This window comes from Argiope bruennichi, chromosome 4 (genome assembly GCF_947563725.1).
Source record: "Argiope bruennichi chromosome 4, qqArgBrue1.1, whole genome shotgun sequence".
NCBI lineage: Eukaryota > Metazoa > Arthropoda > Arachnida > Araneae > Araneidae > Argiope > Argiope bruennichi.
This window is the reverse complement of record NC_079154.1, coordinates 77,981,316-77,997,515: the sequence shown is the minus strand read 5'-3', so window position 1 is coordinate 77,997,515 and position 16,200 is coordinate 77,981,316. Positions and strand designations below refer to the sequence as shown.

Sequence of the window (16,200 nt, the reverse complement as noted above, 5' to 3'; positions counted from 1 at the left end):
TAGTTTTTTCCACAGAATGATTTTCAAAATGTAATAGGCTTACATTCAGACTGTAAGCTGTAGTACTGTAAGAGCTAGAACGATTAAATTATAATTAATTGAATCTCTAACAACAAACAAAACAGATATTAAACGTTAAATAACTAAAATTTCATTCTCTTATATTTAAGCTAAAGCTTTCAAAATACGTTACATATATTAGTTCATAAACAGATTTTGTATGATTAATTGAAGTGAGAATACAATCCATTTTTAAAAAAGTTGTTGCCTATCAATATTTATTGTATGCATAGAAATAATTGATCAAATGCTAGATATATTTGGAAGCATGGATTTGATACTGCAAATTATCTAAATGTTATATTCTCTGTCTCTATAAACAGTCAAGCATCATAAAACTAATAAGTCAAATTTTATATTTTTTAGAACATTGAAACTTATTTAACAATAAACAAAAAATAATAATAGTAAGACAGTAAATTATATAAAGTAGATAAGAACTTAAGAGATATAAAAGAATACGAGAAAACCAATTTCTTTAAAAAATACTTCTGTTGCTTCTGTTAAGAAATATTCATTGAGTGCAACTAATTAGGAATAAGAATTTTCTTTACAATTTTGAAATTAGAAGCACAAATATGAAGAAGGTATTCAAGAAAATGTATAAAATTTCTAATTATTAAATACTATCATAGCATGAGAGAATAATTTAAAAGACTCTTGAACCAAAGGTACCAAATATTTCTCTTTTTATTTAGTCAGTTGATGAAAGCCTCTAAATTATTTAAACGACATCTCAAATTCCTGAGGACCTGAAATGAATAATACAATAATAGGCATCGTACACATCTTTTCAGTATTAACACGACGATGACAATATTAGAAAGCAATCATTTCGAGTAGATACTTTATGTTTAGTTTTAATGGGAAATTTTCTTTCTCAGAGTTTCTTCTTTGATATAGTAATTTCATAATTTATTTGCTTCACTATTTAAAGAAAATTCCTTTTTATTCCTTCTATTGTCGAGTCTCAGACACGGAGCGTTTTTTCCTCCGTACTTTTGCGCATGCGCGAGGAAGTATTTATTTCGTCAAAAAAGGAATGAGATAAGAAAAAAAAAAAAAAAAGGCATCTAACGGACAGAAGTCAAGATCAGGGCCTAACAAAAAAAAAAAAAAAAAAAAAGGAAAAAAATTCAGAAATGCATTAAACATTGCATATCACACCTTTGCAGAGTTAAATATCCATGATTACACTGCGCCGCAGTTGCCTGGTGATGAGGTCTCGGCTCGTGAACCGCAGTGTTTCAGGTTCGAAACCGATTCCACCGAATAACCGCCGTGTAAAGGGGTCTGTTGCACGTTAAATCCGTCAGGGCCTCCTCCACGTTAAATCCGTCCTCCCGCTGGTGTAATGTTATGCGGAGAGGGGGATGCCGGCTCGGGTATCTTCCTCAGCATCTGACCGTGGCTCAAAATTACGAGGTCCGTCCCAAAATAACCCTAGTGTTGCTTTACAACGGGACGTTAATACAACTAAACTGAACTAACCATGAATATTATCTCAGTATCCTGAAACGAAAAGTATATTATAAATTAATATAGTAATTATATATATTTTTTCTGTAGCTATTTAACGAACTAAATTTCTATAGAAATTAAGTTATATAGAAACTTATTTATTTATTTACTTTACTCTAGTTATTTATTGAACACAATTTCTATAAATATTAACTTATATAAAAACTTATTTAATAATTTTTAAATTCATCTGTTGTACTTGAAACCTTTACAACAAATAAATTTTTGCTGGAAAACAACAAATTTTTTTATTAATTAAGATTCTAATTAAAATTTCAAAAAAAAATCGCATTGAGATGTGCACATTACCACTTTCCATTACATAATTTACCAAATTTCATGGCTCTAGGTCAAACGGTCTGTCCTGTAAAAGGCCAGCATTCATTCACACAATTTTTGTTATTGATGAAGCCTGGATGAACAAATATTCTCTTCTAATTTAAGAATATGCGGCATTTAAATTCGACATATTCTTAAACTTTCTCTACTTCCTCTATATTCTTAGCTTATATGTCGAGGTAATGATGAAATAAAACTTATGATATTAAATTGGTAGCAAAAAGTTTATTTTGAATAATACTCAAATTATCCTTCAATTATGCAGACATAATTATTCTGTGTCCTGTTTGGCTATTGTTATAAAATAAAATAATAGTCGACCTCTACCTCATTTTGAAGTGCAGTAGTGCTGGCGAAAAAAGAAATAAAATAAAATAAATCTTTCTGATGAAAAGATATACTCAATAGACATTGACAATAATGATGAGATTGATATTTCTTAAAAAACAATACATACAAATCCAGAAAATTAGTATGAAATTGAATTGAAATTGGTTATTACTAATTTTGCACGGTGATTATAAATCGTTAATTTTCATCTTTTGCATAAACCTTCCAAAATAAATCAGTGATTGATCGTTTGTATATGTTAATTTACTTGAAATAAATATTCATGATCTAATTCACACTGATTTATATTCATTCACTTCTTAATTTGTATATGGCTGTTACGTGAATATGTTTTGATTAAGTAAGTTTTGATAAGTGAAGTTGTTTAGAAACACGCTTTTCAACTTCCTTATTATTTTCAACTTGATTTAAATAATTGTTAAAATCAACCGGAGTTTGTAAATTTATGTTAATAAACTTTTTTTTTCATGCATTCTTTTTTATTTTATCATATCTAAGTAGAAAACGAGGAAATATTGTAATAATCAAATGATTCTTCCACAAACTTTTGGAGAATTACCATATTTGAAATATTAGAAGAGACACCATTTTTACGATAGTGTCTGATTGTGAAAATATTAACTCAATAAGTTAAATAAAAATATATTTTAAAAAACACATGTTTATTGCAGTGGAATAGAAAGTAGAATTTTTTCTTTCAATTATTTTATAGTTTCTATTATTAATTTGTAGTTAATTTTCATAAAAATTACATTACGGAATTTCAAAATAAATTCACTTCCAAGTGGCGCCACTTTTATGGAATAAAAATTTAATTGAATTAATCAGCTATTGAATAATAAAGTTTCTAAAAATATTCAAATAGTAAATTGTCATCGAGAGCATTTAAGGGAAGAACATTTTAAAACTTAGCAGATTAAAAATTAGTTAAAATTCCGTCTACAAAGTTACATCTTTATAAAAAAAAGTTAAATAAAATAAAAGTTTACAAAAACAAAATTTGTAGCAAATAAAATCTGACATATGGTCTTTACAATAAAAATATATATTTGTATAGATTTTGGACGAAATATATCAAAAGGAAGTTTAACCGTCTATGTATATGTGAACATGGTTATTTATAAATTCAATAAGAGATCTGAGATATTATTCAGTCACGGAAATGGTAAATATCTGTCTCATTTTTAGACGAATCCTTCTGTTCATGCGAGATAATTAAAAAGAAACAATCTCCTCGATAATTTCCACTAAACTGTGAAATTAAGCCAAACATTATAATATAGAAGTGCACGAGCAGAACAGCATTTTCGTTGGTTGTAATTGAAATAAAACTGAAAAAAAAATCGACTTATAATCAAAGATTTGCTATTTGTAAAAGAAAATTTCTTCATATTTAATCTTATGATATGTATTATTTTGTTACAATCGAAAGGATTAGCAAAAATGCTTCCTTTTTCATTTACTTCCTGATGGTCTGGAAACTATATAGAGAAGATTTAGATGAATTTTAATCGTATTAATGATAAGTATTATTTCGAATTAAAACCATTAGTGTTGTATGTTTACCGAATTTTTTACATAAATTATTTTAATGGATAATGTTTAAATCCGAATTTTCGCAATTCATTTTTTAAAATATTAAACTTTGCGTCTTGGTGTTATACTAATGACACTTTAATGGGAAAAGTATAATGAAACAAATGTTTTACCAAGTTCATAATTGCTTTATTTTATTTTTAGTATTCAGAAACAAAAAGAGAAAAGAAATTAAAATCTCTGAGTTGTTTTAAATTTTCTCACAATAAAATGGCGCCATCTAAAATTGCAAATTACCAATGATGATTACCTCTCATGCCAGAAGGTAATGATTAGTTTGAACAAAAATTGGACATTAGTCCACAGCCGTATCATTTTACAATTGCGGAAAATAAAGACAAATTTTGCAGTTAACGCAGTTGTACACTAAATACAATGAGCCTTCAAGACGCCGGTTTCAATACTACAATTACCACTGGTAGGCAACATCTATGCCTGAAGATAATGATTTGTTTAAACGAAATTAGAAGAAACAACAAACATAAATGATTCAAGGCTAAAACTAAAATTTCCAATTTAATATTGATTTCTCATGTGCAGTACCGGAGAAGACATCCGAATTCAGAAAAACAAAAGTATTCTTTGATTATTCGAGTATTCCACTCTGTGGGGTAGGTAACCAAAGAAAGTTAAGACCAGTGAGGGCAAAAAATTCTTTATGGTTCACCGATGATTAGAAGCAGAAAGCCGCCGGACAAGATCTTAGGACGCACGGCGTCGACTTGGCTTTGCAGGCGGTTGGAAATACGAAACGAATATTTACCGGTTTCGAACACATGGTCCGTTATGCTATAGAGCTGGGAGGGAAGAATTAAAGCTAAATTGCATTAGAAATGTTGGAACTGAGGGATATTCTGGGGAAATAATTTTCTTTCTAATGTGGGTTTCTTTTTTGATTTTGATGTTAAAGTTAAATTTGACATCGATCATGGAAAGTTTGTTTCACACACAAAGAAAAAAAAATATGAAGCGAAAATTACCGGATTCGAACAAATGGTCTATTTGTAATACGGTAAGAGAAAGAATTAAAACTGAATTTTATTAAAAATGTTGGATGTTGCAATGATACCAAAAAATAAATAAATTTCATCACTGCGTAATGCATTATTTTACTTTTCATGTTTATAGTAATTTCATTGCGATTTATAAAATCTTTCAAAAATAATTCCCCCCCCCCTTTTTTTTTTACTCTTTGTATTCGTTGACAGTTATGATTCGCCTTCTATTTCATATTTTATATTTGATAGATGCATCTTTAATATATATGTTACTGTTAAAGCTCGAAAATCCTTAATGCGCAGATTATCTAGCTATCTATAAATTAACTGATTTGCTCCGTGAAAGTGCGGAATCAAGAGTTTTCCGCATTTTATCCAGGTAATGTACATATTGGCATCTTTCGTACAGTTAAAGTCCCGTACCCAAAAAGCTGTGCTTGTATAAAAAATCAATTGCTATGCAATTCAAAGTGTCACCTATTTTTAGATTATACTAATAAGTAAGCATACTTCACATATATCTCAAATTCATTTCCTTATTTATAAAAATATGGTAAAACGTTTGATTCTTGTTCGCTTGATAATTTTTCAATTGATTTATGAATGATTCTATCAACTAATTTGTTGTGCGCTTGATTGTATCAAAGTGATTCTTTAGACATCAAAAAATGAATAAATGGCGTTTAATTTAAGCATCAGAAACTCTGCTGTTGTTCCAGCAAATATCTCATTTTCACATCAAAGAGTGCCTAGTAAGTAATGTGAATATTAACGAGTGTCTAGCAGGTAATGGACAGATTAGCTAGCTAATCTGATGATTAACTGATTTCTGTTCTTTAGTGGTTACATTTACATAAATATGCTAGGTAATCGGTAAAGTCCTTTTAAGTCCTTTAAATTCAAAACGGCGAATCATATAGTCAGGGAAGTAATGTGTACCTGTAATAAAGTGACTATACTAAATTTATTGATGCAAATTATAGGATCCATATTTACAAAATAAGGAAATTGCAAAAATAACTGAAAAAATAAAGGATATCGTCCAAAAATTCCAATTAGTAAAATGTACATTATGCATTAATGAAAATATGTGAGAAAGTTTCATGAAGTTAATTGTAAAATTGGCAGATATATTTGCGATTAAAATTAAGAACTTTTCGGGACTTGAAAAAGAGTTCAACCTACAATTGAAAAATGTATCCACAGATTTTCCCACATCCAAGTGCGTTTTTCAAATTTTTCAAATTATTTTTGGTTACTTCCTTCGTTAAATTTCACTTCGACATTGATTAATTAGAAAAAAAAACAGTATTATAATACCTAGAATACATTTTCCAATTTTAGAACGAAACCTTTTCCAAGTCATGGAAATGTTATATCTGCAATCGCAAATATCTCCGCCAATTTTACAAATAGTTCCATGAAACTTTTTTCATATGTTTTTATTATGGTACAGCATTCCTTTACCTAATTTCAACTTTTGAACAATAGTCTATATTTTTTGTTATATTTTTGGGAACTACCTTATTTTGCCTTATATTTATAACGTTTTTTTTTCTTTTTTTAAATTTTTTTTATTCATTATAGTTTTATAGATATGACATATATGGAAATGGATTGGATTTTAGAATAATATATACATTAGATTTTAAAATCAATTAGATGTAGTGAAATTTGCTGAAATATGACGAAAGGAATTAGTTAACGGCACTAAAATGGCGAGATAACAAAAGATAAATTTCTCCGATCTACCAAAATTTTTTGAATAATATTAATAGTTATAAATTGTATCAGATCTAAAAAAATTAGCAATTTCATATTAAATAGAAAAAGTTCTTATTCAGAATAGGCGAAAAAAAAAACAAACAGTAAACATATTTAAAAATGAGAAAAAATGAGAAAATAATCATATTTTTAGATAGTTTTGAAAAGTGAATATTCCATGCACATGGATTTTTTATTTATTATAGTTATTTTTAATGAAGAAAGATACTATATTATTACTTGTAGCCGATAAAGAGTCACTGTATTGGAGATAAAGTTAGATTTATTTGTTGTTATACGTTCTCCCAACAAATACGTTGTATATTATGTCATTGGGATAATTTGCTTGGCGAATTAGCAATTTATCTTAATACATCTTTTGTTGGAAACTACACTGAATATTTATAATAGAAAATTAAAATCGATATTTATTTTATTTGCATATTCATTTGTTTTTATTAGCAGCGTGTATCAGTTTTTTTTGTACTAAATTTTTTTTGCGAATAAATAAATGAAATATGCACATTGAATCAATCCACTTTTACCTTTCTTCCTTTTTCCTGGTATATCTACAGACCTTTTACCCATGCGGTATAAAATTCTTATGTGTTAAAAATATATTACCAAAAATTATGGAAAATTATTTATTATGGCAACGTATTTAGAACTATTTTATTGCTTATAATAACGTATTAATTAGGAATGCCCAACGGTTTAGCAAAAAAAATGGTTAATTCATATTACTCCATATATGCTGGTTATCTTTCCAAAAAATATTTTCAAAAAAATGTCTAAAAACTTATAAATCATGAAGAATATATCCCTACTCCTCTCTGCTTTTACGTAATCTTTACTCTTAGACAAATAAATCAAGTACACATTATTAGCATATACATTTTCACTAATTAAGTCGAAAATTAAATGTAGTTGTGAAATGATAGAACCACTTATAGAATTTCATTTATTTCCATTTTTATTTATCGCATTCATGCATGTTCGAAAAGACAGAATAATAACCGTTGTTGTATTTAGTCTAAAGTTTAATACATAATTTCAATATTGATTATCAAACTACATTCAGGATTTATCGAATTAATAATAGTTATTGTTATGGGACTCCAGAAATAATCTCGTCAAAATTTCGAAATTGAAATTTTTGCCCATGGCATATTTTGGCATATGGCATATATTTGGGCATATGGCATATTTTGTACACGGTGCACTAAAATATACTTTTGTATCTTTCTCATGAACGGAAATAAAGGTAATCTTTCTTTCGTTTTTTGAAGGACCACCTTACTGGATAACTATTTTTCATTTTTGCAGCATCTTTCTCAGTCACTGTTTTAATCAAGACAACCAACGTGTTCCTTTTTAGAAGTACATTAATTAAATGTCAATGAAAACATGAAGTATTCTACAAGGTCCTCGTAAAACAACAGCAAAAATATCAGCTTTCAATTTCTTATAATAACCTTTTCATTTGACACGTTGGAGATGAAATTTAGCGAAAAATGATTGATGATATGCCTTATGTGCAACACTTCTGTTTCGAGCTGGATCACATTTCCACCACCTCAAAGCCTTCCCCGAAAACCTCAAACGCTATCCGGTCTTGTTGAGCGGAATTCTGATCGTACTGATAAGCCAAGCAAGTACAGGCATATTTAGCTTCTGTTAAGAGGACTCAATTAATGCCCATCTGTTTCTTTTAATGATGAATGCTTCAGATGCTTGGCACAATAATCCTTCAATGATGTATAATTATAGAATTATTTGATTCTTTGATTTTGTCTGTTTTGTCTGTTATTTTTCAAATAATCGAGGCATTGTTTAAATAGCTCGTAGAGTTTTATCCGCGTCTGTAGATTTAAATGAATAACTGAACGTCCCTATTGTCCCATCAGTTTTTGTATTTTAAAATTAAATCTGCTTATAGATGAATAAACCTATAGAAAATATCAAGCATAAGCAGTAAATCATGGGGATTTTTGGCTTATCTTTTTAAATGATGCCAATTCTTCAAACGCTAATGCATGCATAAAATATGTAGATTCCAACAAATCCTGAAACTCACTTTGCCTCATTTTTTAATGTTCCAACAAAGAAAATATTTAACAAAAGGGAGCTAATCGAAAATGTTATATAGAACCAATAAGTATTAAAAACATTACTCAAAATAATCATATAACAATGATGATGCGTTTAAAACAGTTCAGAAACCACCATGAAATAACTTCAAATGCCCTTGAAAAACCTTTCCTGATGTGAAAAATTTAAATCAATAGTTGCTTTGTCTCTCATGGTATAATGTCCTATGCTAATGATATTTCTGAATACATGTATTTTATACAAGAATCTTCAAATACATATAATTATTTGATTATAAGATTTTGTACTAAGATACTATATCACATTTTAGAACAATAATAGATACATTGTTTAGTTGGTTAAAGAGAGTTTACTTGAATCTGGATTTTAACGGATAACAACATTTACTTATAATTCTATCAGTTCATGGATTTTAAAATTAAATAATATGAGTAAATTAATTGAACCTGTCACTCAAAAGCATAATGGAATAAACCAGTTATTATTTATAACATCGATTTTTCAGTCATTGATAAATGCGCTAAATAAGTTTTTAAATAAGCCTGCGAATGTGAATTAAAAGAAGAAAATTTAAGTAAATTCTAACATATAGCAAAACTTATATCCTATCTTTCAAGTATGATTTCTTAATATCGATTCTATTTAATAACTAGTTAAACTTATTAAAAACATATAAAAGCAATTAATAAATGAAGTTAATTTACAATTCAACACTTTTTTTTTCGCTCTGAAAAGGAAGTTATTTTAATCCAGTTGATTTTTATTTGCACAGTTCAAAAATAACAATAAAAGTGTTAGAATATTCGAGATTTACCAAATATATGAACTATTGTTAAAACAAGAATATAAACATACATATGATGAATATAAACTACTTGCAGTACTGGAACTATCAAGATATTCATTTAATTATGGAAAATACAATGTGCGCGGTTTCTTTATTGTCCTCTTTATATTAATTTATAAGTATGAAACTGAATTTAAAGTTAGTGTCACGTATGACATTCCAACAGTTTGGGATAGGGACTGGCTCCATTTCTTTTTGTAGCATTCCCTCATACAAACTCATAAAAAAACAATGTATATGTATGGTAACCCATCACCATACACATTGCTGAATAAACCACAGATGCCAGAAGAAAATTCAATAAGAAAATGATGTGAAAAATGTAGTTTTAAATGCCTTAATTCATGATGTACATTTTTTTTTACATTTAGCCTTTTAAAAAGAGTTGCTATGCAATGATTAGAGCATATGTGTGAAGTTCATACTTTATTCTGATCAATAATTTTACAATTAAATTTATTCGGGGTTTCATATAAAAATACACTCACTTACTGATATAATAGCGAAACACTAATGTCTATAATATGTTTTTAAATCTATAATATGTTTTTAATGACTAAATCTAATACAAATAATGTCTAACAAGTTTATTATATCTATAATGTCTAATATATTCATAGAATTTAAAATTTTATAAAGTCCAGCATATTTATAATGTCTAATTAATTTTTGTACTCTTATAATATTTCTCGAAAAATATTAACACGATTAAAGTAGAACGATGCAATCTGTGATTGCTGTTAAATTTTAAAAGGTACTGTCCAAATAAAACAGGCCAGTAGAGGAATATCATAACTGGACAAAGAGTAGCAGAAACAAATATATAAATATATGTATCATAAATATACAAATTAAATTTAAAAGTAATGTCTATGGATATATAATACTTGTTTTAAAATTTCGAAAACTAAAATTATCTTGCAATTCATACTGTCAGATTTTTAGTCGGCATCATTGAATTTGTAAAATTCACTTTCTTTGGTTTTTGGAGCATTTCTCCTTAAACCAAACTAATAGAAATAATATGCAAATAAATCTTATAATCATGATTTGAATTGGAAATGGTGAAATTCAATATCATTATTATAATTGGTTACGAAAAAATACCAACCACCGTTTATGGTTTTGAAAAGAATTACAGTCACCCAAGTAAGTCAAACAAATAAAGCCATATCTAACGTCTATAAAAGCAATCAGTCAATGACCTTGTACTTTATACATTGACGGCATCTTCAAATTTGTAAAATTCACTTTCTTTGGTTTCTGGAGCATTTCTCCTTAAACCAAACTAATAGAAATAATATGCAAATAAATCTTATAATCATGATTTGAATTGGAAATGGAGAAATTCAACATCATTATTATAATTGGTTGCGAAAAAAATCCCTACCACCGCTTATTGTTTTGAAAAGAATTACAGTCACCCAAGTAAGTCAAACAAATAAAGCCATATCTAACGTCTATAAAAGCAATCAATCAATGACCTTGTACTTTACACGTTGATAAATGTTTCTGGGTACAGATATGTCAATGCCATATAATTATGGAATTATTTGATTCTGCGATTTCATCTGTGTGGTCTCTCCATTTTCACTGACATCAATTTTTCAAACAATAATTGATGCATTGTTTAGCTAGCTTAAAGAACATTTATTGGCGGATTTCATATATAACAGGATTTTCGCTCAGTCCTATCGGTTTATGTGTTTTAAACCGAGTAAGCTTTACAGATGAGAAAAGTAATTGAAAGCGTCACGCAAAAAGACGTTAGACAATTACTCAGTGGTGATTTTCAGCTTAACCTCTTCACTAAGGTCGAGGCATCAAGCAATAGTGTATGAGCAGAATAAATTTTTGTGAAAAATTTACATGCAGACAAAAATAATGCAAATCTATTACAATAGATCGACAAATTCACTTACTATCTCTAATATTTTTGTGCTTAAAAGTTAATAGATGGATACCCAAACTAAAATAAATGAATCATTTATCTATTGTAAACTTATAATAAAGGTAAATGTATGCATGTGTGTATGTGTGTATATATTGGTGCTCTACATGCCAGATAATTTGATCTCAAGCTACCAAAATTGGCATATATAGAATTTGGAGGGTTAAAATGGGAACCTCGGAGCTATTTTTTTCAAATTTTAATTTTAATTTAATTAATTAAAAATTAATCTAGATTTTAATGGGGGTTTTTTTCACGATAACTTCCAAAATTATTCCCGTCCCCAAATAATTTTTTAAAAAAACTTTAAAATCCTAAAAATTACTCTTTTATTGATGTCAGTTTAGTTTCTGTAAAAATCTTTATTCTAGATTTAATTAACTTTTAAAAATATATTTAAGTATATTTCAGAACAAAATTTTCATTGCTGTGATTAAAATCCAAATCGTTCTCATCATTTTGTAAAATATTTGATAGCCTGATTTTCTTCCATTGTTGAAAGCTAAGGTAGTATTTATTCTGTTTAATAATTATATAATTTACAGTACAAATAAGAAGTGAATTTACAATACCGCTAAATTTAAAATAAAGATTTGTCGGACATTTATTCTTTTAATAATGTCATGATGACACGGAATTGATCTATATTAGAAAAATTCATATTCTCCATAAACAGATTGTACGTAATATAATTAAAATAGCACAGATTTAATGTCTAAAAATTTGATGGAATTTTAGACATGAAATTATGTCTAAACAATCTAACTTAAATTAAATATAATCAATACCCCAAGTGAACCAGCTGATCACTTATGGCGACCAGTAACACATCACCATTATTTCGGTTTCTATTGTTTTAGCAATCATATGATTCAGTTTTAACACATTTCTGTAAATTTTCTAATTACTCCGTTTTTATATCCATTTTTCTACATATTATTATCATAACAATTCAATTAAAAATACTTTTTTGAATCCTGGTTTGAAAAGCATAAAAAGATAGTGGATGTTGTTCATTTTTTCACATTTTTGATAAAAATTAGAGAGTTGTGATTAGAAGCCCTGTAGAATAAATGAAAGAAAAGAGATGAATAATATATTTTTTCTCTTTTGCCTTTTCCAATCTCATTTGTTTATAAGCATTGTTTCAGCAAATATGTACCACTAAGTACTGCAAATAGTGTCCTCACCTCTTATGTGAACTTCAGAGATATATTTTTAAAGTGGCATTGGAAATTATTAAAAGAATAATGGGCTTTTAAACATGAACTTCAGTCCATTAACTTTTATATTCTCTGTTGATTTTTAATTCAAATGGATGTTTTTATTTATTACTAGCCGCCTTTGGAGACAAATTGATTCTCCAGGGATAATGATTCCTAAAATTTTCGATAAAATATTTTGTGCAACCCTGGCTTAGTGACTATTCAAAAGAATGTCTTTAAACTTTAAATTTTAATATGTTAGTGATTCATACTATTTAGAAATCTTAACCATTCTGTTCAATATGATATACATTATTAAATTAAGTTGTAATCTTCTTAATAAGAAATAAAATAAGCAAGCTTCTTACAATGATCGTAATAATAGGAAAAAACCCTTATAAGACAGTAATAGTAATAGTAATAAACGAAAATAATTGAGTTTCATTTTAGTTCGAGTTGTTGCAAAACATACACAAAGTATTTAATTAAAGAATTTATAAAAGTACTAAAAAGTTATATAGCAAAAGATTCGTAAAGTTAGAAAAATAATGTTTGATTTCGAAGATAATGTATAAATTAATTCTGTGCTGTAATATTTTAGTCTTTCAAAATTTCATTTTATTTTTAATCAATTAAAATTATTAAAAAAATCCCTTCGAAATGCACATTTCTCTTCCAAAATATATGTATGTACCAATTTTAATAACCTGGGATAAAAAAGACTGACCTAATAAACGTCAATGCAAACATATATTTGTCTTTATTATTCATACAGATTTTTAAAATTACATTGTATTTTTATAGTGACACGAGAATTTTAAGTGAATAATAAGCTTTTAAATACTATTTAATGCATCCTTTTATATTTTAATTTACTTTTTAATTCTATATATTTGTCCTTTTTTACTATTACAATTAGATATATTTATATCTTTGATTGTTATTTATTATGTTAAGGATATTTCATTAACTCTATTATGACAACTCTAGTGTTTCTAGCCAATCAGTTATTTTTTCATTTAATCTAATGACGAAGAAAGTCGCTTTATTATTGAACTGTAAATGCCTTCAGAAAATAGGGAAAAGCTGCCCACAAGATTATGATTGATATTCACCCTATTTCCCAATAAAGAAAGTTATTTGGATTTTAAAGATTTATGGAATCATATCAATTAATTTTAGTTTCTTTTCACGTTATGATACTTACTGAATGAATCAGACTTCTCTTTACTGGGGACGCATCTTTCGTGTTAAATTCTTCGTCCTATACAAAATATGATACTTCTATTCTTTTAAGAGATGAAATTCGAACACATTTTAATTTATTCTGATTTAATATGCTAATAATAATGTCTTATATGCTTCTTTTACAACTATGAAGAAGCATACTGAAAATTGCTTACTCAATTTCATTTCAGATATGTTAATGTATGGAAAAATAAGAAAGAAAGTAAGAAACTTTTTGCATAAAAGGATTGCTCTTCAAAATTTTTTTTCATCATTATAAAGATCAAAACATACATTTATGAAAAAATAAATGTATATGAAATTTTTTTTAATTTCATAAAAAAATGACAGACTTCATTCAAAAAGAAATATAGCATATAAAGAGTTTTACTTTTGAAATAAAATGGATTTTCTGTTTTGTGTGGGGAATTAAAAAGAATTTCATTTGAGTAAATTTTGTTGAATCAGTTTGTATTTCTGTAGCACTCGTAATAGAGGATGGTACTACAACTAAGAATGCCCTTTCATGTTTCATAATTCAATAGTATATGCAAGAAATCCGCTACAATCATGCCCCAATAACTAATTTCTAAATGGTTAGACATGTAATGGAACTAGTTTGAAAATTGTTTAAAATGACATTAAGGATTATATATAATTTGATTATAGTCAATGACTCTATTGCTGAAAAAATATTAATGCGATCTGCTGGTCCGATCAGTCGTATTTCAAAAATTACTTTTTGACGTATTAATATTTTCAACAAAGAAATTTCTTTGTTCTGCAGTTTACACTAACTGAGTTATAAAGCTTCAGATATCACCATTTTTGAAGATTTTAAATAATTTTTGAAAGACGTCTGAAGAAAGATCTACGATTAAACGCGATGCGCTTTCACAAGTGTCATTAATTGGAATAAATTAATTAAATTAGACTAATTATTAATTGGCCAAAATTATTAATTCATCATATTTCGATCAAATTTAATTGCAGAATAGTGGATTTTTTTAAATTGTTAGAGCATTATAAAAATTTTCATATTGTTTTTTCCTAAAAAATACTTGAGACTCAAACTTTATTAAGCAAAAACTTTTCATCATTTAGCAATGCATATCCATCTCTATATGCTCATTTGTATATGCCCATCTCTTATTATTTATATATTAACTATTGGGCAGACACCCTATTATTTAAAATTAGACACTCAACCTAATATTGTGAATGCATTATTTTAATACCATTGAATCCGTAACTGTGTGAATGACATTTAAAAAATCAAACAATAAAATTTTATTAATGTTTTTCGATCATAGTTAAATAAAAATAAAATTATTTGAAAGTATGAATTTTACTACAAATTAAAAAATTCGATAATTCTAACTTTGAGTAAATGTCCTTATTCCAAGTCATTTTTTTTTTGTCGTGTAACTATTTTAAGCCAAATATTTGCGCTGTAGCTTCTGTGAAGGTATAAGGCATCTGAGCACCCGAGAGCAGAAGTCTGACTTCTAGCTCAAATGAAGATAGCACACACACACTCGCTTGCACAACCCCTTTTTACAGAGGGTCTCATTCACGCACCTCACAGAAAGAACACAAGCCTGAAACCATGCCCGAACCAGGACTCGAACCCGGAACGCCTAGATCACAGGTAAGAACGCACTACCCCTAGGCCAGGACGCCGGTTCCTAGTTATTTCATTTGACCATAAAGACATATCGGCATTAAACACAAATCGTATAACAAATATATTTTATCGTCCTTTTTTTTTTTTTTCTTTTTCTTGTTTTAGGAAGAAAAATTTTTTTGAAACTTTATGATTTACGAGATATTTTTATTGCACCATTTTATGCTATTTTACTTTTGCATAGGTAGCAATGAAGGTCATCACTCATAAAATTTACTACCTATCCATTGAATAAAATTAAATTTATCTGGAATTGAGTCATATATATCTGTCATATACAAGGTACTTCAAAGAATATTTCACATTAGGAAAAGACACCGTACCCTTTAATAAATCCTTGCCATCGATTTATGTCGAAACATCAAATTTTATCTAGAATCAAGTTAGATACATACTTCAGATGCAACCGAGGTGCTTCAAAAACATTTTAACCACATAAATTATTATTATTATTGTTATTATGAATCCTTGATCCAGTGTATGATCAAATAACGAGATTAACTGGGGTTAATTATAACCGCCAGTACGCAAGTTTTGTTATA

General features: G+C 27.7%; 1 long non-coding RNA gene across 1 annotated transcript in view; it reads right to left on the bottom strand.

Annotated features, from left to right (window-relative positions):
• Positions 1-16,200, bottom strand: part of LOC129966931 (uncharacterized) — a 57,560-nt gene that overhangs the window by 1,557 nt on the left and 39,803 nt on the right. The window contains exon 2 of the long non-coding RNA XR_008784317.1: positions 1,228-1,572. This is a non-coding gene — a long non-coding RNA (uncharacterized LOC129966931). The remainder of the gene's footprint in view (positions 1-1,227; positions 1,573-16,200) is intronic.